The sequence below is a fragment of the Ziziphus jujuba genome, chromosome 3 (assembly GCF_031755915.1).
Source record: "Ziziphus jujuba cultivar Dongzao chromosome 3, ASM3175591v1".
NCBI classification, from domain to species: domain Eukaryota; kingdom Viridiplantae; phylum Streptophyta; class Magnoliopsida; order Rosales; family Rhamnaceae; genus Ziziphus; species Ziziphus jujuba.
The window spans coordinates 18,560,918-18,568,699 of record NC_083381.1 but is presented as its reverse complement, the minus strand read 5'-3'; positions in this window follow the sequence as shown (position 1 = coordinate 18,568,699).

The window sequence follows — 7,782 nt, the reverse complement described above, 5'->3', positions numbered from 1 at the left end:
TGGTGGCAGTAAGCTTAATCATCGCTCCCGAATATGACTCATCTATTGACATATTATCTTGCAAAAAATTGGAGCTGAATTTGAAAAAATAGAGTCCACCAATATGTTTGGAATGGTAAAAAACATTGGGTTTGACTCTTCTCAGGTCAAAATCTGAATCTTCAAAATTTAGGGCCAAAGTGCAATTTTCAAAAGTTCTAGGTCCAACTAAAAATACCAAAACTTCTGTGAAAACCTACAAATACCAACAATATAGGGGTATTTTTTTCAATTTCAGAAAATTCTTGGACCGGTGTTGACGTGGCAGACTGGATGATGTGGCAGAGAGCTGACTGATGACATGGCAGGGTGAAGTGGCGCGACTCGACTCCAAACTCGGCTCAGCAGCTCGTCTCTTGGCTCAGCTCGGCTCTTGGCTCCGTTTGCAGCTCCCAGCTCGGCTAGGCTAGGGTGCATGGATGGTGCATGTTGGTTGACTGGCGCGTGAAAACCTGCACAGAAAATTTGATCGGCACGTGGGGTCGCTTATGGAGGCTGATGGAGGTTTGGTTGGGCTCGTTCTCTTCGTCTCAACGAGATCTACCTTCTGGTATGCTCAAATACTTTGTTTGATCGTTTTGACAGCGAACTCTACATCTGGATCTTGGCTCTGATACCAATTGTTGTGATCATTTGATTACCAAAAACACACAAAACTAATACAAAAAAATAAAGAGAGATAAAAGCATGAAAATTAAGAAGAAAAAGATGTATTATAACTATATAATTTATACAACAAAAAACTTCTCTCAGCCTCTTTCAAAAAACCTGCATTTTCTATACTGTATGTTATATGTTACAAGACTGACTATGAGCATCTATTTATAATGCTCTCTCTAGGGTTTCTAAGGTTAAAATCCTAATGGACTTGGGTTTTAAGAGATAATAGGATGGATCCTACAAAAGAAACAAGATCCTTAAATTTTATTGATGAGATTTTTGTGCAATATAATTGAAAAAATAGATTCAATTTATATACGAAACATTTTCTAAAGTTTTATTTGCATTTGAGAACGAAATGATTCTCAAAACCAAATTAAAGTAGAAAAACAGAGTATTAAAACATAGGTGCTAAGCTTGTGCATAAATAGGCCTCCTCCATGACCATCAATTAATTTTATGAGATACTGGTCAAGGAGAAGAATAATAATAATTGAGAGATAAACAAGCTCCATAATATAATATATATTTATATATATACATATACGAAAATTCTATGGTGAGGACGGTCCGCATAAGAACCACAGTATTAGTGACGATTTTTTATAGTATTAACGACGGTTTCTTAGAAAATCGTCATTAATACTATGAAAGACCATCACCAATACTGTGGTCCGCATAAGGACCGTCCGCACCGTAGATGGACTGTATATATATATATGTATGTATATGTATAAATAAGTATGATCTCACTTTATATTTAAATTCAAATACCAAGCATAAACAAATACATAACAAAAACAAACACAGAATTTAGGTCCAAAAATAAAAATAGTGATAATAATTTAATTAATGCATATTCTCGATTCTCTTAGTGCATAATATTCGAAACCTTCGGTTTTTCTTCTGCTCCCATTGATTCACAGAGTTGAACTCTTCAATTACACATTCAAAAAAATGGCAGTATTGTTTTTGTCGAAACCCATGTAGAAGGTATATTGGATTTACCCTACATCCAACATATTTCAATGCTAAAACCAAAATACAATGAACTGAATGGGAAGACAAGTTTTGCATAAAAAATAAGCAATGACCATCTAAATTTCAACTGGAATGCAACCAAATTGCAACATTCGAGTATATGATTTTGTATATGCTATAATATCTCCAATGCCAACAATCCCTATACCTTTATCTTTGCACCATTAGAAGATCACCCTTTACGGTTTCCACAAAAGTTTAAAGTATAGATGAATAATTCATGTTCTCGTCCTTAAAATCTGGTACAATATCTTTAATCTTAATTCTTCGAGAAGACTTATTAGAAGAATGAATTACATCCATAGACAAAATTCCTCTTGATAGAGAGACACCAAGTATACAATCTTTTTAGAATGCAAGGCTATAAGTATCAATTTTATATCCTTTTATTGCCAAATAGGTCCAATGAGACGATCAGTATGGGTGGGTACAGGAGTCATTGGGGGTTATCTATTATTTAATCCCACATTATGTAGTTGTGGTATGAGGCAGTTCAAATAAAATGATAGCCACTAACATAATGCCCAAGTCTTATCAGAGTGGTTGGCTTCAGGGTTTGAAAGAACATGAAGTTAAGCATGCTCAGGGGTTGCCTAAACAAAAAATCCCTTAAACTGAGGATAATATCAATAGAGAGTAACAGATCCACTGGTGGAGATATGGTGTTACAAATAGTATCAAAGCCTATACCAACCAAAAATGGTATGTACCGGGCCGAAAAAGTGCCAATGAGGATGTTGAGCTCCAAGGAGGATGAATTATGATGATCAATGTGGGCAAATGTAGGGCATTGGTAGAGTACGTGGTGTTCAATCCCATAGCTCCTGTGTGTGATTTATGAAATGATTTAAATGTAATGATAATCACTTTCATAATACTGAGGTCTTTTCAAAGTAGTTAGCTTCAAAGTTTGAAAGAATTGAGAAGTTAAGCAACCTTAGACGGGAGTAGTGCAAAGATGGATAATCTTCTAGAAAGCTTTGAAGAAGATACCCCAGACCGAGTCCAGTGGAGGCGAGGCGTTACTAATGGTATTAAAGTCTATACCTTGCCAGAAATATGCCAGCGGTGATGTTGGACCCCAAGAGGGGTGGATTGTGATGACCAGTGTGGGCAAATGTAAGAGGCACTAGTAAGCTACCTCGTATCCAATCCTACATCGATTGTAACAGCCCAGCCCAGACCACCCGCATGCAGATATTTTCCTCTTTGGGCTTGGGGAATCCTCTTACAATCCAGCCCTCAAAGGTTTAAAACGCGTCTCAGTGGTTAGAGGGAATCCTTTTCCAATCCCTACCTGCCAGTCCCACTGGCCTCCTAGGCCCAACCGAGATATTGTCTGCTTTGGAAGCTAGGTGGTGAGCCCAATCCTATCCCTCACAGTTTTACTTTCCCTTATGGGAACACGTCTTCAAGGGAAAGGTATCCACACGCTTATAAACCATGCTTCGTTCCCCTTTCCAACCGATGTGGAACTTCACATCGATCATGTATGGTATAGGGATGGTTCAAATGTAAGATAGTCATTATCATAATGTTGTGGCCTGTTCAAAGCAATTGGCATCAGGTTTGGAAAAGCACAGATGCTAAGCATGCTCAAGCAAAAGTAATCTAAGGATGATAACTTCTTAGTTAGCTCTAAACAAAAAATCCTATACCGAGTGCAGTCATTAAATTTGAGACAATATAGGCAAAAAACTATGAATCCGCCAATGGAGACGGGGTATTACAAATCATATAAGCTACTTGTTTTGTAAAAGAATCAATGCAAGGATCTCAAAAAACCCTAATGAAGGGTTCCTTGACAATATATCATTTCTAAATCTATAAAATTGGTTGCCTTTGATTGGGGGAAGACTAATGGTGGTATGGGAAATTGGGTTTAAAACTACTAATTTATTAAAACCTAACAATGAAAACATCCAACAATGAGAAGATCCTAAATAAATCATACAGAAATAATTGGAAGGTATATGTAATCGGAAGTTGCATTTTTCACCCTTGATGAAATTGTATAAGGTCATCGACTTTTTGTTGCCTTTGTCCCGAGAATTTATCATCAATAACCCAAAAAGTTGGTGATTGGTTAGCCACATGCTCTTTTCTTTGTGCTGAACCAGATATAATCAGAATGAAGGACTAACTTTCCTAAGATTAACTCTAACGTATCAGCAAGAAGACATGCCTAGTTTGGTGAAAGAGCTAATAAGGTTAAAGAACATAACATTTTCACCATTGTAGACTAGAAACTATGTAACAGAATATGAAAAATGGTATATAAATTGTAACACCCCGTCCCGAACCATGTCGGAATTTTTGCACGTTGACCGAGGTTGACCGTTGACCGTTGACCAAGGGGTCAAAAGTTGACTGAGGTACCGTTATGAAGTACACGTTGGCACGAGTTCGTAGACTGGTAGCACGTTGAAAACGGAGCTACGGTTTGAAAGTTTTGAGCAAAACAAGTTGAGGTCCAAATTGTCCAAGGGGTGCCGGAGTTGACTTTTTATTCATGCAAAGTTGAGCGTTGACTCATGCATGGTTGTGAAGTGCTCATCGGTATGAGTCCGTAGACTAGCGGCACGTCCGATTTGGACATGTGGTTTGAAAGTTATGGACCTGTAGAGTTTTTCAAATACTGTATTATTTTATTATTATTTTTAAACACGTAACGATGTGCCACGTGTGACTTACTGAAGGTGACCATGTGTCACCATGGTGAAATGCCACATGTCAACCATGTGTAAAAATCAAATTATTTTTATTATTATTTTAAATAATAATATTATTATTAATATTATTTAATTATTTAATTATTTTTATTATTTTATTTTACTTTTTTTTCTTTTTCTTTTTCTTTTTCTTTTCTTTTCCCCACGTGGGAAAAAAGGGCCAGGGGCCCGATTCCTTCTCTTCTTCTTCTTCTTCTTCTTCTTCTTTCTTTCTTTCTTTCTTTCTTTCTTCCCTCCCACCGACCGTCTCTCTCTCTCTCTCTCCTTGCTGCACTTTTTTCGGCCACCGGGACCACGCACGCGCCAGCCGACGAGAAAGCCCACAGCTGGGCGACACCGGCAGCCAAATTTCCTACCGAATGGCCAGCCGACGATCCGGGATCGGCCTCCATAGCCGGCGGCCGGTGTGCCGCTGGTTCGGCCATTTTCCGGCAGCCACCGGTCGTGCAGCCGATCCTTTCCCACTAATTTGGACCCTCTGAGTCCGATTCTGAGCTCCAATTAACTCAACTCCTGTCGATTTGCAAGATACGAAGGGATTAAATCCGGCCGAAGCTTTCCGGCCACCTCCGGCGGAATTGGGGTCGATGGAGACCGGATTGGTAATCCTCGTTCCACGAGCTTCGATTCGGTATATCATTCGCCTATTTTGGTTAACGTTTGTGTTTTGACCCCCTGGATACTGGATATTATTTATCCGATTAAAATATTATTTTATTTGACTGTCTGTGAATTTTGTTCTAGGAGCACCGGTGAGTCGTAGAATTGATCCCGTGGTGGATCATGGGTTAATTGCGTGCTCCAGGTGAGTGACCCACCTTCAAATTAATTTTGGGAATTTAATTGGTGAATATTATGTGTGATTTAAATATTTGGAATTTAATTTCTATGTGCCAAATATTTATTGATTTATTGTGGATTTATCGGTGAATTTATTGGATTTAAGAAAATGTACATTTTACAAATTTATGCCATGTGAAATTATTTTATGGGTTTGAGGATTTTGAAATTCTTATGGTTTTAATATTAAATTGGGCATGATTTGATTTTCAAATATTTCAAGGAAAATATTTGGTTATGTTGGTGATTTCAATTTTTATAAAATATGCCCATGGAATATTATGAGATTTGATTATTATATTTCGAGAATTATTTATGCTATGGGAAAATGTGGATATTTGAATTGATGGATTTGGGAGTTGGTGGATTTGAAAATCATGGAATTTATGGTATTGATTATAAAGAAATTGTGGAGAATTTCCCGGTTCAAGCGGATGGACTATGCCCGCTGTGTTTATGCAAAATGTGAAAATTGTTATATAAATTAAATTGATCGATTTTATGATTTTTAGATGCATCGTGCACGTACTGGTGTTCTGTTTATATGTGATATGGATATTGTGCACACGGATATGATTAGCGCGCAGGTGGGTGTGAGTAGCGCGCAGGTGATATTATGAGGTTGTCCTGTGGTTGCCATCAGATGAGGATAGGCCACCCCCCATGGCCGGGACACCAGGTTAGCAACAGCGCAGTGGGATGCCACGCGACCATATGCCGGTTTCTTTTTATAACCTCCTGTCTGGCGGTACCTTGGGACGCTGGGTACTGTTGGCGCCACTGGTATATAGTGGGTGCATCAAATGATTTTCAGAACTGTGTTTTAAAAATAAAATGTTTTAAAGCTGTATTGGAATTAAAATTTATTATTACTGTTTCTGATATTTATTTGATGTCTTGGTTTTCGGGGAATATGAATAAAGGGTTTTGTGAAAAGGTTTTAAAAGGGGAACCTTTCCAACTGAGAGACTTGTAAGGGTTTTGAGAGAAATTATTATTTCCAATTAATTATTATTTATATACTTATTACTGTGATATTATATTGTATAGTAGATAGGGTCACTCACTGAGATGATTAGCATCTTACACTCTTAAATTCCGTTCCTCTAGGTACCAGGTTGTCGGTGTTTATTCGGAGCGGACTTGATCTTCCTCGCTGTATTAGTTCGTGCTGTACCATGTTCTTCTTTTATTGCAGTTGTAATATTTCTTTCACTCTTGCTGTATTCTATACTTTGTAGTGCTTCATAAAGCTCTGTATACTGTATGGGACACTTATGTATTTATTTATGCACTGGGTTGCTGCTGTTGTTTATTTTGAAGTGCTGCAGTTTGTGGAATCAATTTGTAGTACTGTGGAAGGAATAAATGGATGTTTTTAGAAGTGTGTTTTCAGTGCAGGTAACTTTTGGTAAGTCCTACCCTTAGGGGAGGTGCTGCCGGATTTTCCGTTGGAAGGTTCGGTGGTATTTCCCTGGGATCAGGGCTTGTCTAGGGTTCCGGGGAAGGAATTCTGGACGGGTCCTGACATAAATGGTTGCTTACTATGGTATAGCAAGTAGTCCATCTATCTCAACGTCTTAAACAAATTGGTCAAAGTAATATAAGAAAATTTTAAACCATGATTTGAGTATATGAAATTGGATACAAGATAAACATAAAAATAAAATAAAATCTTTGAATTTGGTTACAAATATTATTGCTTTCTTTTGGGTAAAAATGATGCCCAAGTATCGATATAACAATTGTAACCAAATTCTTATTTATTTATTTAGCTAAAAATCTTTGTAACCAAATTCGATACACTCGCAAATGTTAAAAAGAATGGACATTTGGCCTTGTCCATATCACATGTGCGAATATTGATCCTTTTTTTTTTCTTTCTTTTCTTTTTTTTTCGATCCTCTATTTCATTAGTTGTTGTCCACATTATTAGAATTTAAGGGTTGTTCTTTTTTTCTTTTCTCGATCCTCCATTTCATGAGTCATTGTCCATATTATTAGAATTCATATAGGCTTTCAAGTCCGTCCTAATCTTATTCAAATAATTAGGTTAAACTGTAATTTTATTTTAATATTCAAAATTTGATAACTCTGATCACTCTATGATTAACTGAGAGCATTATTTTGATGAAAATATGTTGTTATTAAGATATTTGACAAAGCTTTTATAACTAATTTTCTTATCACCATTGTGAAGTCCCACATCGGTTGGAAAGGGGAACGAAGCATGGCTTATAAGCGTGTGGATACATTTCCCTTGTCGACGCATTTTAAGCCCTTGAGGGCTAGGTTGTAAGAAGATTTACCACGCCCAAAGCGAACAATATCTACATACGGATGATCTGGGCTATCACAGATGGTATTAAAGCTGGACCCGGATCGGTGAGCCAGTGAGAATGCTGGGCCCCAAGGGGGGTGAATTGTGAAATTCCACATCGGTTGGAAAGGAAAAGGAAGCATGACTTAT